This window comes from Danio rerio, chromosome 12 (assembly GCF_052040795.2).
Source record: "Danio rerio strain M-AB ecotype USA chromosome 12, GRCz13ab, whole genome shotgun sequence".
NCBI lineage: Eukaryota > Metazoa > Chordata > Actinopteri > Cypriniformes > Danionidae > Danio > Danio rerio.
Window position 1 is genome coordinate 18,073,973 of NC_141032.1, and position 17,882 is coordinate 18,091,854.

Here is a 17,882-nt window from a genome sequence, read left to right on the forward strand (position 1 = left end):
TGTATAGAAGTGAGGGAATCATAAAAAAAGTTTTAAATCAATGAAGAATAGTTTACAATTGGGTAGTCAGCATACATTTTGTTTTGTGGATGTGATACTTTCCAAATAAATAAGAATTTAAGTTATTTTGTCCATTTCCAGTAGTAAACAGTTGCAATCCATAAAAAAAAAAAAAAAAAAAATCATAAGCTCAGTTATATTGATAAATTTATAAAACACTTCAAAAAGTAGTAAGGAAACTTGAGACCAAAACCGTTTTGTGCTACTGCAACTGAAAATTAAATGAAGAATTGTTTCCGGTTTCATTTTACAAAAACAACACAAGGGTGAAAAACCTTCCTTAAACTTACTAAAAAAATCATTGCATGGATAATATCTATGTAATATTTTAACTTTTGTTTTTTTTAATTTATTAGGAATTATGTATTTTGTAATATCTGACCAGATTTTTGGAGAAAAAAAGAATGAAGGGAATGCTTGTTTGCATTTAACCATTGCCACTGGAGGAACACTTTTATCTGCAGTAAGGATATTCCTAATATAATTGTTATAAAATTCTTTATCCATGATAGAAAGGCCCTTAATAGTAAGCTCTGGGTGAGAGCCAGTTACATGGTTATATATTTTTGCGGTTTTAATAAGGGTAAGTACTTTCGGGGAGATACAATGAACACATTTTATTTCATTCAAAGTAATTTTTAAACCAAAAGTGTTAATAAATTCATTGTAATTATATAAGTCCCTACACGATTTAATAAGTCTGTAACTAAAAATTAATCCTATTTAACACAATCAATCCAAATTATGCTATGTTATGCTTTTAAATCAGTTTCCATGTATTCAAGGCTTGTTAATCCTCATTCTGATATATTTCAAATTATTATTATTTTTTTAACATACTCTGTTTTGCCTCTCCAAATAAAATTAAATAAAACTTTGTCAATTGTGGTACACATCTTAAAAGCTACATAACGGGACAGTGCAGGGTATACAAGTCTGGAAATACCGGCTTTTGAGATCAGCACTCTATCTTGAACCGATAAATTCCTTAGCAATTAAAGATATTTTTTGTCTTTTGTAAAAGTTGTCTGTAATCTGTTCTGAGGTTGATTTACTAACTACAATACCTAAATATCAAACTGCTATTTTAACTTGTATTTCCGCTATACTTAAATCGTCTATTTGGTGTATAGCCATTATTTCACTTTTAGATTAATTAGCTAACAGACCTGATGCATCAGAGAACAGCTTAAAAGCCTTCAAAATAACTGGGACCTGATCTTTATTTTTTTTTTAAGAATAAACAGGTGTCATCTGCAAGCTGACTGATAGTTAATGTGGTGCCTCCTATTTCAATACCTTTAATTTGGGAAAGATGTACAGTATAAAGATTTAAGGTTTCTGCAACTAATAAAAATGGTGAAATTGGGCACCCTTGTTTAATGCCGCTTGCATTTTACCCTGCCGCCCCACCTTTTGCTCGCCGCTTTTGTCCAACCTCAATGCCCATCTATCAGACGTCTGTCAGACATTGGATTTGGATTGCCATACCTGTCTAATAAATGTCAGTATTTGACATCAATATGACGTTGGTTTAAGACGTTGACTTGACGTTGGATTTTGGTCATTTTCACAACCTTAATTCAACCAAGTATTGATGTCATTTCACATCCGTATTGGACATCAAAATAACGGTGTCCTTAGACACTGGCTAGATGTTGAATTTTAGTCAATTGACATCACAACCTAAATCTAACCTAATACTAATATTTATGACGTTGTGTGTCTGCTGGGCAATAACTAACTGCACTACAGAATGTTATGTTTACACACATGCACAAATTACATGTAAATGCATCAGCTTTTTACAGTGTAATACTCACTACTCTTGAGTACTTATAAAAGGGCTACTTTTTACTCATACTTTAAGTAATATTTACAGCAGATACTTTTACTCCACTTGCACTACATCTTAAGGCAAGTAATTGTACTTTTACTTAAGTATGATTTTTCAGTACTCTTTCCACCACTGGTTGTAGTGAACTATGCTACATCACACAAGAAGAAATGATTGAATCTTGAAAACAAATGCCCATAACACCCTACACATCAAGACAATTGTGACAAATTCATGTGATCTGAACTGGGCTTTAAAGTACAATGGTTATACTTTGGGTCAATTTTGAGCTGCCAGCTATAAAACATTTTTACATCACAAAATACAATCTTGCTAAAAACGTTTTACACTTATGTCGGGACTTTTAGGATTAGAAAATATTGTGACCTTAGAATTATAAGTTTCTATCTGATATTTTTGTCAAAATTGAGTAATTGACATATTCTTGATAAATGAAAACTTAATTACATTATGGGATGTCTTTTTATAAGTTGTTCACCTTTCAAGACTTTTTTATTCAAAAAAACAAATGTTACACTTATACTGTTTGCTATGGAATGCGAAAACTTTAAAGCTCATTATCTCAAAATCATTCAGAACTCAGATAGAACCTTATAATTCCAAGGTGACAATATACTTAGTCAAAAAAAGAGTGATGCCCACTGCCTATTATTGATGAAATACTCCACACTGCACACCACAGAGTTGTCAGAAAGATGAGGTTGTTTCTTCATGCAAAAATAAAATTGAAGATTAAAATTCAAAATAGATTCTTTTTTTTAAAGGGTTACTGAAAGCAGGTCATTTTTGACCTCACAGACGAATGGTGTACAATTCTAAGACAACACAAGGGTTAAGTAATGAAAATGAATGTGCACCTGTGGATGGATTATGGAATTTTAGAAACCACTTGACAATTCCGAGCTACATAGTGGCGCAGTAGGTAGTGCTGTCACCTCATAGCAAGAAGGTCGCTGGTTCGAACATCGGCTCAGTTGGCGTTTCTGTGTGGAGTTTGCATGTTCTCCCTGCATTCGCATGGATTTCCTCCGGGTGCTCGGTTTCCCCCACAGTCCAAAGACATGTGGTACAGGTGTATTGGGTAGGCTAAATTGTCAGTAGTGTATGAGTGTGTGTGTGTGTGTGGGTGTTTTCCAGAGATGGGTTGCGGCTGAAAGGGCAGCTGCTGCGTAAAAATGTGCTGGATAAGTTCATTCCGCTGTGGAGACCCCGGATTAATAAAGGGACTAAGCCGACAAAGAAAATGTATGAATGAATGAATGAATGACAATTCCCAGTTTCTCTGGATTAATTAAGTATTTGTTTGAGCAAGGAATTGTTATTGTTTAATTCTATAAAGGTCTGATAAAATTTCTTTTTAAATTTGAATTCAAAATATTGTAATGCCTCTCTCAAAACATAACAAATGGTCAGAGTAACAACTGCTTTCATTTGTTAAATAAGTGTTATTTCACCAAACACTGCAAGTATAACTCTTCTGATGCTAAAGATGTAAGTTTTATATTCCTGTTGTATTTGCCATTTTGTTGCGTTAATTCACTAATTCATCAATTTTCCTTTGGCTTAGACTCTGATTTATCAGGGGTCATATACCGGCAACTATTCCAGCATATGTTTTACGCAGTGGATGCCCTTCCAGCAGCAACCCAGTACTGGGAAACACCCATACACTCTTAAAGTCACACTCATACATTATGGCTGTTCATTCATTTTCTTTCGGCTTGGTCCATTTATTCATCAGGGCTCACTTATTTACACACATACACTACTGCCAGTTGAGTTTATTCATTTTACTTATTATAGCACATGTCTTTAGACTGTGAGGCCTTCCAGCAGCCTTCTTGCAGTGAGGCTACAGTGCTTACCACTGAGCTACTGTGCCGCCCATATTATTTCAGTAATGTGTGATGTTGCTGTCATATTTTTTCTTGTAGTATTTACACAAAATTTAGTTGCTCATTATATAATATTCCAGTAAAATTCTTGCAGTAATGTGTGGTATTGTCATATTTCTGCTGTAATTACCACAGGGGTTTGTTTGTTATAAAATATTCCTATAATTATTCTTGTGGTAATTATTTGTTGTACTTTAGACATATTTCTGTAGTATTTACCACAGGATTTTGTTATGGCATGTATTATTCTTAGTGTAGTAGTGTTTACCATGTCACACAATACAGAGAATTCAATTACAGTTTTTTTTTTTTTAAACAAACAAACAAGAAATGTCTTACAAAATCGGTAACTATGAGAAAGGTACAAAGGATTATGGGAGCTAAAGTCCAGTCAACACAACAACAAAAAGCATGCAAATTGATGCCCTCTCGTGTTCATTAAAGGGCACTACATCCGTTGACGCAGCTTTTTCGCCTGTAATTTGGTACAGTAATATACCACACATTACCACTAGAATATTGCACAACTACTAGCCTACATACAATATCAAAATGGTGTGGTAAATATTACAGAAATATGACAGTAATACCACACATCACTGCAAGAAAACTACAGGAATATTGTTTAACAAAATAATGTGTTAAGTATAACAGAAATATCAGTGTAGGAATATGCCTACTGCATAAAAATGACAGGAATTTTAAAGGAAGGCAATAATACCACACATTAAAACATTACAGGAACATTAACTACAGTATAACAAAATTATATAGTAAATATTACAGAAATATCACAGTAGTGCCACACATCACCACAAGAAAATTACGGAAATATTACGTACATACAACAAAACTGTTGTGTAAATATTACAGTAATATGACGAATATGTACACTTTACCACAAAAAAAAAACTATACATTACGCTATACCACATGAAAATTAAAACTGTATAACACAAAATATCATGGTAATACATTACAGCAGAAATTTTTAACAAAAAAAGAACATTAACATGTGGTAACACCACTGTATATAGCCAAATGTTCTTGTAACATTCTTGTTGTAATGTGCTGTTTTACCAAACAAAATTTGGCCACTACCTATACTACCTATAATTGCCACTTTGTCTTCACTTCCATTGATAATTGAAGAGGTCCAGCCCTCCACCAGTGGCGCAAAAAGGGGGTATGCAGTTTATGCGGCGCATAGGGGCGCCACACATGAGTGTGCCCTCCACCACTACTTATACTTCATCTCTTACAGCAGTGATTTTTAAACTTTTCACACCAAGCACCACCTCAGAAGTCCCAGAGTCTCTACAAGTACCACCTAATGACCAGCATCAAAATAGTGTAGTAGTAGGCCTAATTAATCAGCAACGGCTCTGCACAGTTCAAAAAACAAGGCAAATTTATGCATAAAAATTATGTTTATTATCGTCAGCCACTTTAAAAATTACACAAAGTTTGAACATTATCCCTGCTTATTTAAATTAAAATGTGCTTTTAAAAGTTGATAAAAAATGTGCTGGTAAATTAAATGCTGTACTTAAAGGTAAAGTATTAACATATTGTAGCCAAGATTTCCACCGGGGTGAGATGTAACATTTTAAAAAAATAAATATTTTTATTTAACATTAAGCTTTCAGTGTAATTTGTGTGTCTCTGTGTTACAAAAATGAATAAAATGTGCAAATGTGCATCACCTTCAACAGATGAACACTATTGTGTATGCAGGCTTCATGACCCCAAAGAGGTCAAATACTTAACTTAAACTACTTTGACTTTCTCTTTTAAGAGCTGTATATAAAATCTGTGATATGAAATCATATACAGTAGTAAATACAGTTTAAAATCTGCTTGTGGTTGGTGGTAATGGGAGTGGCATGGGGGTTACCCTAAGCGAAAATTTACTGTGGTGCCCCCACAAGGAACAAAAACACACAAACTTATGTATATATACATGTATGTATGATTGTATGTATGTATGTATGTATTTATGTATTTATTTATTTATATAAAAGAGCATAAAACAGTCAAAATTATACTTAAATATTAAATTATTTATATTATAAAATAACAGTTTACATAAAAATAAACACTGGCATGTGTCCTACAGAAGCATTCCCAATTTTAAACATTAATAAAAGGTATGAAATAAAACCCTCTATCCAATTAACTTTCAAAACATTTGTGCCACACAATGGATATTTAGACACATCTCTGCACTTAGCACTTTAACAGTTTGAACTAAGGACATTCTTTACACAACTGCATAAAGCACATTTAACACAAATCCTCCTTCAGCCACTCAATGTGCACTAAAGAAATTCTGTGTAATGCACAACGGACATTTAACAGGTTTTTTATTTCATTTTTAAATTCAACAGGTATCTGGTGCAGAGAGTTCAAACATCAACTGCTACGTGCAGTGCACATTAAAAACGCAGGGTGGTGCCATAACATTGGCACCGTGTACTGTAGGAAAACCAGGTCAAGACAAAAAATGTACTTACATCAAATATTACTTTTCTATGTCTATGTGTATTTGGAAATGTTTGTTAATATATGTTTACATGTGTAACACCTATGGCCCTGAGAGACACATTTGTTTCCTTCCTCCCTATTTAACCTACAAAACTATTTAAAAGCAAATATTATTTTCACTTTTTTTTTCATTCTAAAAAACCCCGATAAATCTACAAATAGTATTGAAACAGCAACAACCACTTAAATTGTTTAGTACTTAAAAAGGCATTTCAGTAAATTTTTAGAATTGTAATAATTTTATTCATGCAACTTCTATAATTTTCTAACATAATAAACTAAACTGCAATACAGTGTCCAACGTTGGACGTAGGATATTATCATCCAGAATCTGTTTCAACAGTAAACATGCATGCATGTTTCTCACAAACCATGCTATGATATCCTTAGGCTACATAACTTATAACAACATATGCCAGTTTTAGGAAGCTAAAACTATTATTTTTATTTTTTACATAACGTAATGAATTAGCAATTAAAATAGTAATAGAAAGACCCTTCTAAAGGCTCGAAACAGACGAAGAGTGAACCCGGGACAGCACTTGTTTTATGGTCAGGGTAGATTTTTCCCGTTTGGAATGCATGGAGACTGTAGCACACGCGCATGCTTGGGAAACGTAAAACTCCACCCAGTATTAAATCAATTCCTGAACCGACTCGTTCTTTAGTTAAATCATCTAGTCTTGACAAGCATAATTACCATTATAAACTATATATTGCACAGTAACTGAACTCACTTTATGACTGAAGGAAAATAGTTTTTTGAAGTTTTCAGTAGATATATGGACATATAGAGTAAAGCGATAGACTATTGTAACAATTGTATATGATTCAACTGAAGCAGTTCAAAAGATTCGAGTCAATGGAGTAAATCAAACTCCCCATCCACTATTGGTGTGGGCAGGGGGCGGGATCTCAACTTTGAAACACACGGCTGACAAACGCACTACTTGAGCAGCCTTTCACAGGCATTACTGTGGTTTAGTTCGACTTTCTATTAGTAGTTTAGTATAAACAGGAAGACAGTTTAATGCTGACAGAAAGTATTGTGTCAATCGCTGACCAAAAGCTTACGTGCGGTGGAACCCCCACAATGTATTTGTGTTATTCCACGCTTCTTTTTTATTGGTAAAATACGGCGGAGCTGTCTATGCTGGTGTCCAGTGACTCGCGGTGTTTATCGGATTGCATCTGTTTTGATTCAGCGAAATATAAGCAGGTGAGTACTGAGTGTCCGTTCATGTTTCTCAGGCTATATTATTCACAACAAGATTTTTAGTTAAACAATATTGTCAATCTACTTAAAAACACGGAAAAATGTCAGATCTGTTGTGACCAGTTAATGGGCGTAGTGTTGCTTAATTCAACTGAAAAACCAAAGGTCTCCTTTGAAAGGTTCCCTGTGGATTCAAGGTCTGGCTGAAATCTGCAAATATTTTGCTCAAGTTTTAATCTGGTTTGTTTAGGATTTTTTGTCTTTTTTCTTTTTCTTTTTTCTTTGTTTTTAGATCAGATTAAATGTCCCCATCCCCTTAAAGCATATATGTATTTTCATTTAGTGATCAATTTGTGCAATTTTCTAATGAAATTGTCAACCTTGTTGTAAGTCAATCCATGTTTATTAAATAAACAAAGTAACAAACAGCTTTAGTTAGAGGTCTGATGTTTAACAAATACTCCAAAGAGCACCTTTAGCAGTCTGCAAAGACATTGCAATTGAAGTAAAGTAAAACTAGGGGAATTATTGTGTTACTGTGTCATTAACAACTGCATGCTTTAAGCTTGCTCAGAGTAAAATTCTAAAAAGTCCTACATTTGTCAAAATTGTAGATTGATGGTATTTTGCTCCTTCTACACTTAAGAATAAATGTCGCTTGTAAATGTTAAAAATGTTATTATACTCCAATTCTAATTAATTTTAAAGTGCTAGAGACGATAACCTAGTTTGGTGTAGCATGATGACTTTGACATGTTCAAAGTAAAACCCTATTCTCACCAACATTAAAATATATATGTGGTTGAATGTAATGTAAATATGAACAAGTGGAATACATTTAAATATTAACTAATACTAACATTAGAAGATCTGCTATTGTTGAGTATTGCAATGGGAATATTTCTTATGATATAACACTTTCCTAGAAAAATATTATTTTTATTAGCTAATATGTTTTAAAAAATTATTTAATATTTGATAAACAGGTAAAATATAAATTTTTAGATCTAATAATTCTAATTCAGAAAAAACGATGAAAACCTCAGAAGGTATTCTGACTCTGATTGCCAGTTGTCATTTTTGTTGTTTTGACTTATGCTATAGTATTTTGTTTCAAATCTGGGTTCACCTTTGGGCAGCTCCAGACAATAACAGAAAAGCAACCACTGGGGAGGTGGACATAAAGATGCTAAGGCTCCATCTGATCTGATCAAATTTAAATAAACAACCAATACATAAAGTAAAAGTAATGTATCACACTTCTGTGATGCATATATTATCCACAATGAATGTAATAATAATAATTAAAAAATCATTATTATTGGATTATAAAAGTTTTAAACTTTTTTTTTTTTTTTTTTTTTTGAAGAATTTAATTGCAAAATGCTTCTTGTGGACTGTTGATTTGTAATATGGATACTCTGGTATCTCTCTGGTGTTGTTCTCTTTGCATTGGCTTGGCTTTTTTTGGAGTTTTGGGTGCAGTATAAGGCCACATTCACACAAAACCAGAAAATGTGCATAAAGTCCTGCAAAAGATCAGATAAAGAAAGTAGTTTATCTGATCTGTTGCATGATTTCATGCGCATTTTGACAGTTAAGCTGGTTCTAGTTAACCTCCAGTATGTGTTCAGATGGAGCAGCATTTACTACACAGAGTCGTTGGTCACTGATTAGAAAAAAAAATTGTTAATTCTGTTGAATTGGTCGAAAATTATATTGAGATAATATTCTGTGATAATGACAGCAATGTGTCTCTTCTCAGTGAACTATAACTCTGTGGAGTAAATGCTTCATATGAAGTTACCACATTTAAGAACATAATTTTTCTCCAAACTTGCTTCATAAATTCAGTTGAGCATTTGAAATAAATGCTAAGTTGTAAGATACATGAAATAATAATAACATTAATTAAAAAAAACAGTTTTGTCTTTATAAGTCATTCTGAATCAATAAAAACAGTTAAATCTTTTGTTTATTCAGAAGCCGCTATGGGGTTTTACTGGGTTTCTTTGTGTTTCTTCAGGTATTTAGAGTTTCTGTGAAAATGCCCTTCTCCTTCAGAGGAGATTAGCTGCCGATCACACCAAGCTTTTTTGACAAAAATGTTTATGACAAATGATGTACATGACAAATGATGTTTGATATTAAGTTCAGTAGCACAACAAATGCTATAGCTGCCTTTGTTGTAACGTGATGTTTGACTAGGGTTAGGATGTAGGTGGGCTGATGACATTTTTGTTTCACAAAATACACAAATAGGCTTTTTACATTATAATGCTATGGATGCTGTTTTCAGATTTATCAAGAATTTAAAGTTACCGTTAAATCACTTAAAGTTACAGTTACAATCATTTAAAGTTACAGTAATCAAGTAAGGTATAATTTACATCCAGCTGGTTGTTATCATTAATAAATAGCATAAATGCCAAATGGGTGATCAGGGTAAAATAATCTGGCAATTTACACTATAGCAGTTGATGAATATTGGTCAACCAATAGATCACTGCCAAGGTATTTACTAATATTTTGATTGGTTAAAAAAACCCATCAATATTGCCCAATTTCTTTTCATGTGACTTATGTTTTTAAAATAGACTATGACACTGTACAACACATGTATGCTTTCTCTTTTAAGATTAGCCACTCAGATGTGAAACCAGCCCTTGACAGTAGAGCTGAGCGAAATGGCCTTTTTAAAGGGTATCGTGAAGTGCTTTATATATGCATTTTTATTCTATGTTTGATATAATCTCATCCGAAACACGAAAAGAGGGTGGAACATAGTGTAAACTTTTTCCACTTCACATTTGAAAACGACTGTCGAAAACCGCCCCCTTGTGGCAGTTGCACAGAATTTTCAATTTTGTCGTGCACCATGCATGGGAGAGAATAAAGGAGTGCAAAAGCAAGTGACTTTATTCTCCATGCGTTCACCATGGTTGAATGAATAGTAGAAACTCATAGACTGCTAACAATTTTGGAGGGAATGTGGAGACAACATAAGAAATATATTTTTTATTACTCATTTATGAATAGAAACATTTTTTTAATAGACTTTTTTTCTCATTAAAAAAAATTATATAAAAATTGCTATTTCTCATCTCACGCACATGGACCTGCTTGGACAATACTGCAATGCATTACATCCGGTCTGCTGGTAGCATATGGCCTAGTCGTAGGAGTTCAAATATTTTCAGGGATCTGCAGCTCAAATAAGATCCGAATTTCCGCATACGGACATGATCGGAATTCCCGGACTACTCTACATTGGAAATGAATGAGTTCCACTCTGTCGCTTGTTGTTTGTTGTGTGCAGTGGAAAGGTGGTCCAGTGTGCAGCAAAGTCTGCAGCCGGAGTCACCAGAGTTGCATGCAAAATTCTGTTGGACAGCATTGCAAAATGGGGTGGGATAAAAAAACAACTTAATGGATTAAATTTCTATACAAGGGATATCTCACACATTCACCTGATACAAAATCACAGGTCAGAGTTCAAGCTTGAACTTTGAAAAATAGCGACATGCGACTTTGCTTGAGCCTGCATTTCCGGTCTTCAGCATTTGTGTGCGTATGAATAGAAGTCAATGGTGCAAAAAAGTGCAGTGTGACTTTAGCTTTATTCAAACATGGTGTGACACATCAGGGGGGTTTCCAGAAAACAGGTTATGTGACATAGTTAGGTAAGAAATTCAAATTCTGTCATCATTTACTCACCCATCACTTGATGAAAACCTATTTGAGTTTCTTTTTTGTGTTAATTACAAAATAATATATTTTGTAAAATACTGGTTTCTGCAACCCATTAAATTTCTTATTTTTTATAATACGGAAGTTGATGGGTCCCAGCAACCAGCATTCTTTAAATATCTTTTTTGTGTTCAAAAGAAAAAAGAAAACAATGTAAACGTTTGAAAACCTTTGATTGAGAGTAAATAATGAGTCAGTTTTATTTTTTGAGTTAACTATCTTGTTAAGAATTAGGGGATAACTTTCAACTTTCAGGGTATGCAAGTAGCCATCGCAATATATGGAATACGGATCAGTTGATGTAGATTGCTGCTCTAGTTTCGGTGTTATGTTTTGCGCTAACATGCTCTGGGTTAACCACCACACTTACTCCCAGAAGTGGTTTTGGAATTGACATACCTTGAGTAAGTAGGTTTAGGTTTAATCAACTGAGAGTTTAGCAGAGAATGACAGATGTGATATTAATACATTTAAAATGAAAGGTATTCTACATATATCTTAATTGATAAATCAAATAATTGGACAAATGATTAATGAGGAAATATTATAAATCTATTAAAAAATGACATCTATGTTTTCTTTTTAGAAAAAAAGCTATTATCTAGTTTTATTATTTAAACTGAATATCATAATATCTAATCAACTTAACCCTAAACCACTTAGTGTAGGTGCAGCTTAACATTCAAAATACAAAAATATACAAGAAAATGAATGTAATTTACTACAACCTATAACTTGTCTACGAAAACGACTTCCCATGGCTTTTCATATTTACGAAACATTCTATGAGTAATAAAGAATTTTGTGTTTTTCCATCTCAATAATGAGATAAGTCTTTATATATCCTTGTTTTTGAGTTCGTTCTTTCAAACAGATAGAAAAAAACACCTGTTCACATTTTGCTAAATGTTTTTAGGAATACTGTTTTTATTTATTTATTTATTTATTTACTTACTTATATATTTATTCCTACTTTGACATTTAGAACTGAACATAATAACTTTAATTCTGCATATATGATGTCATTATTGCTGTTTTTTTGTGTTAATTTTGCTCACAAACAAGCTCTTTATGCAGCACAGCAAATATAGACTTCTTGTGGAAATAATAGCTGTTTCGCTGCAGACGCATGCTCCTGGAACTGCATTCAGTTTGAAAGCTGTAACATTAACCTATGATAGTAACCTATTAACGTAGGTGTGAAAAAATATGGGTCCCACATGCACTTAAGATGTAGTACGTGTGAAACAGGCATTAGTTTAAGTGTTCCCAAGTTTGGGAAAGTTTTTGCAGTTTTTTTTTGGAAGGACTTTTCTTCTCTGCCATGTGCTGTTTTCATTCTGCAGCTTCTGTGTTTATATCACCTGTCCAGAGCGGGCTGTGCTTCACAAATGATGGTCACAGGATAACAGTTCTCTATGTGTAATTAAAGGCACAGCAAAGCTTTTTAATTTGCCTCAAAGATTTTAGAATTTGAGATTCTTGAATGTATGTTTACCTCAAAATCATTCAATGATCAACACTTTAGTCCACAATTATTTTACTGTCTTTCTCTTGTCTTTATCACATGATTTATCCGCATCATTTGCATTGCTTACTTCATTCATAAATTCTCTTCCTAGTAAATACCAAGTAATTGCAGCTAATAAACAGTAATAAACAGTATGTTTTAATAAATATGCAGTTTGTCTCTTATTTTATGTTACTACATGTATTATTAGTCCCATATTAGCCAGATTGATTTCTCAATAATGGCATCTACATCAGCCACTAGAAATCCCATGTCGGTTGATCATATTAAGAGCCAGCAGCATACCTTAGAATTAGCAATTGTTTTTGTTTTCCCTATACACCAGAGCTGCTAGATTACACTATGTCGTATTGACACGCAACAAGGCACTGTAGTATGCCAGGCGTCCCACATTACTTAAAAGTACTTGAATTTCAAGTTTGAATTTGCTTCAATGAAATTTGAAATGAAATTTATTTATGGTGTCATATCACATATTATAATGTGCTGTTGTTAAAAAAGTAAAAATAATACATTTTACATTTAAAAGTGTTTTAAAAAGATGTATAAATAATAATAAAAATTAAGGGTGTCACGATCCTCCAAATCCTCTATTCGATTACATTTTCAATTCTTAAGTCACGATTCAATTATGAATAATTAATTAATAACGAATTAATTATTTGTAGCCTACCTGACCTGCTTGGACTTTGTTTTACCCATAACCAAATCATACAGTAAATGAATAAAGGTAACACACATAATTACCAAAATCTATCTATTAAATTATTCAAAACTATTAAAGAAACGTTGGCTAGAATTCTGCATTTTAGGCTTCAATTATAGAGAGACATATGTTATATATAGCAGATGAACCGAGACTGCATCAGATCGCGAAGCAGATCAATGATGGTCATTTCCGCACTGACAGCTCGAGAACAAAACAACTGGCATACTACAACATATATTTGTGTTTAATTTAATTTAACAATCATAAGATTAAAACATGAAAAAATGATCAGATAGTAACTTCGGTCAATTTTCCTATTGGATAAATCGAGATCAGGCTGGATAAACAGCTCTTGGTAATATTTCAGCATGCTTTTATTTCGCATTTACCGGTAAGAATGACATCTCGCCCTGCTCATCATTCTCTCTTCATATAGTCGTATATATGGCTATTACACGATCATAATACACTGTGATATAACCTGGGTCGTTAGTTCGTTGCATTGTTTTGTTTTCTCACTACAATCGATCTGCTTAATAGGGCAGAGACTGTCTCATTCAGGCGGTCTCGGACTGATTAATTTGGCGCGGATGCGAGCGCAACTGCTGGAACAAAACCAAACAGCCAAACAAACCGCGCTAACGGGAGAAACGAGACAGATTCCGTAACAAACGTCTATGTATAAAAGCACTGTAAGTTGTATTTGCACACAATTGACAGACAGTCGCAGCACGCAGCTCTGGCTCGATCTGGCATGCAACAAGGCAGCACTGTACACTGACCCGAGCGTCTTGCACGCTGACCCCGGGCCATCGGGCAGTCCTTATTGTCGACCCCTGAAAGTTTAAGTCCTGTCGACGGTTCTCCTGTGTCTGCACAGTTGACCAAGCACTTCAACAAGCCTGTTTTTCCCGCTTGGCAAGCCAAGCTGACGTGACATTAGGGGCGTGGCAGCATCGACGACTCTATTTTTTTATTCGATAATCGAAATTGAACATAAATTTCGATCGATAGGCCTATTACAGGTGTGAACCTAACCTACACTGGTCTGACTGTTCAGTTCGGTTACCATTATCATGTCATCGATTCGTTTTAATTAGATATCTCGGTGCATTGACGATGCTTTCCATCCACAACACAAGAACTGTTGAATAAGAAAAAAACAAACATTTATACAGTATATTATTTGTAATACCATTGTGTCCTTTAATACAAGCAGTTGGATTTATGAACTGTACCTTTAATTTTACCTGCTCAAAAAACACTCTTTTCGTTTCAAACATAAGTCAAAAATCACATAAGACCTCATAAGCATTAATAGCAAAAAACTAATTTAAATATTATTTCGTCTGCTTTTGGAGAGTTTTAGAGCATGTTCTTACATCCCTATGATTGGTCATCGCACTCATACGATCAACAGAAAGGGCTGCCACTCTAAAACTGTCAGCGCTGTTCACCGATGAGTGACGCGTAAACTGGAAAATCTGTAGTAACAGTCTATATGCGTGCATTATCTATTTATCTATTTATCTATCTATCTATCTATCTATCTATCTATCTGTCTGTCTGTCTGTCTGTCTGTCTGTCTGTCTGTCTGTCTGTCTGTCTGTCTGTCTGTCTGTCTGTCTGTCTGTCTGTCTCTCTCTCTCTCTCTCTCTCTCTCTCTCTCTCTCTTTCTCTTTTTCTTTCTCTCTCTCTCTCTCTCTCTCTCTCTCTCTCTCTCTCTCTCTCTCTCTCTCTCTATATATATATATATATATATATATATATAAGGTTAAGGATAACAATCCTAAATAAATATTTTTAGCAGCAATTACAGCCTCAGGTCTTTTTGATTATGATGCTACAAGCTTGGCACACCTGTCTTTTGGAAATTTTTGCCCATTTCTCTTTGCAGTGCCTCTCAAGCTCTATCAGGTTGGATGGGAAGCAACAGTGTACAGCCATTTTCATTTCCCTCCAGAGATGTTCAATAGGATTTAGGTCTGGGCTCTAGCTGGACCACTCAAGGACATTCACGGAGTTGTCGTGAAGCCACTTCATTGAAGTTGGCGCTGTGCTTTGGGTCATTGTCCGGCTGGAAGATGAACCGTCGCCCCAGTCTGAGGTCAAGAGCAGTCAGGTTTTCATTCAGTATGTCTCTGTACATTGCGGCATTCATATTTCCCTCTATCCTGACAAGTCTTCCAGTTCCCGCTGCTTCAAAACATCCGCACAGCATGATGCTGCCATCACCATGCTTCACTTTAGGGATGGTATTAGCCTAGCTAGCTTTGGTATTAGCTCTATATGGAAGTAGCTCCTGTTTTAGTTGTTAAATTGCCATTGGAGGTTGATATGCAGCTCCTGATCTGAGACTGGTGTTGTGGTGCACAGAGCTGCAGACTTGCAAATTGTTATGCGCGGTACATGCGCATCGTACATCATCACGTCGCTATATCATTGATATCGTAAAAGTGTATACCGCCATTACCATGAAAGAAATGATATGTCACACCCCACCCTCTCGAATAGTATAAGTTATTACATAGTAATAACTAGGGATGTAACGGTATTGTAAATACCGTCATACAGCAATATAATTTTTTTTCGATATTACCGTAGTCGCATGACTCGGTAAAACTATAGGTCTTCTGAGAAAATTTGCTCAGGCGAATGAAGCGAACAGGAGGTAGCGGAAACTACAATTCCCATCAGCCCAGGCTTGGCTATAATCCCTTGCGGTCTGTTGTCGCTACAGATCCAGTAATGCGGAAATGGAGTGTGCTGCTAGAAGCAGGGATCAAAAAGAGCTGGAAAACCCTAAAGCGGGTGTTGTCGCCGTGCGCGTACTGAATATTGGTGTTGTCGTGCAAGTTCTTATCAGCTGTGTTGTCGCGCGCGCACTGTAAAGCGGGGACGGAGGGTATGTCGCGTCGCGGGGGCACTTTTGATCATTTTGGAAGGGAACTTTCTATCCAAGACTAAAAAGGCCATGTGCACTGCACAGGTTGAGCACTGTGTGTGCATGTGCCTGCAAGTTAGGGAATACGACTAATAATCAGTCATGGGGACTGCAGAAACACAGCACACTGTTCAGATTGATGCAGACATGAGATCTCTATCTCACTCATGGCTTGTCCTCTCAAGTGGGGGAAAGACAATGCACAACATTACCCACTGCTGTCAACCTGGGCCAAGTCATATCTCTCTTGTCCCAGAAACCTCAGTCCCAAATGAGAGGGTTTTTTTCTGTTGCAGGGGACATTGTAAATACCCAGAAATACCAGCTTTTACCAGATTATATTTATATGATAATTTTCCTTAAAACCCATCTCTATCTAAGTAAGTGAGTGAGTGATTAAATGTTGAATGTGATGAGTTTTCAACACTACTAAATTGAAACTTTATTTTTTTTACATGGTTTAATATTTTTTTGTTATTAAAATTGAAGTTCCTGTTTCAAAGCTTACAGATAGATGGCTAATTTGTATGTCATTGACACTTTTGGCACTTTTTTGGAGTATTTTCATAAGTTTTGTTTTTTCCTGTAAATGATTCAATAAATACCGTACCGTGACATTCATACCGAGGTATTACCGTACCGTGAAATTCTGATACCGTTACATCCCTAGTAATAACTATGTGTCGCAAAATGCACAACATTAGCACAATATTTCCAAAAAAAAAAAGTGATCAACAGTGACTCCCAACATCTCTTTCTGTCTGTTCATCTTCCTTGATCTACTTCTCTATTTCCTGGCCTGTGATAATAGTCAGTAATAATGTGTTAGGAAGTTCTACACTGTAAATATTTACACAGGTTTGAGGGTTGAGGGGGCTGATGCTGTTTAGGATCAGGACATCTTGTAGACCTTGTACCAGCAAGCAATTTTGTCTCTGTAAAAGATGTCAAATGACTTGGCTAAAACACTACTAAATTTGGTCTGCCTGTGAAAATCGAATGACTCTGGATGTCTATTATTAAACATACAATTGCTTGGTGGGTTTCTAGTTATTATTAAATTCTTTTCCCCAGTTTCAATTGCTATTTTTCCATCCAAAGATGCTAATTAAATGAATGTGCAAAACCGGAAATATTGCATAATAGATTTGCGAAAAAAAGCAGCATTTCAATCCAGTGAGTCAAAGAGAACAAAATCATCACTTTCTGAAAAAGTAACGACAAATATCGAAAAGAAAATTGGAAGGTATTGACCCTATTCTAAAATGCAGAAGTGCGTCTGTTTTCGTGATTGTTTTAGAACTTCAGATTCAGTCGCCTATGGTAGAAATGACTAGGAATAATAAACGGCAGAAAATGGTCAAACTACTTG

General features: G+C 34.8%; 1 protein-coding gene across 4 annotated transcripts in view; it reads left to right on the forward strand.

Moving 5' to 3' along the window:
- The first annotated feature begins 7,316 nt into the window (after nt 1-7,316).
- svild (supervillin d) overlaps nt 7,317-17,882 on the forward strand; it is a 135,404-nt gene continuing 124,838 nt past the window's right edge. For all 4 annotated transcript variants that reach the window (XM_087276008.1, XM_087276009.1, XM_087276010.1 and 1 more), the window contains exon 1: nt 7,317-7,579. The gene's annotated coding sequence lies outside the window, so the exon portion shown is untranslated. The remainder of the gene's footprint in view (nt 7,580-17,882) is intronic.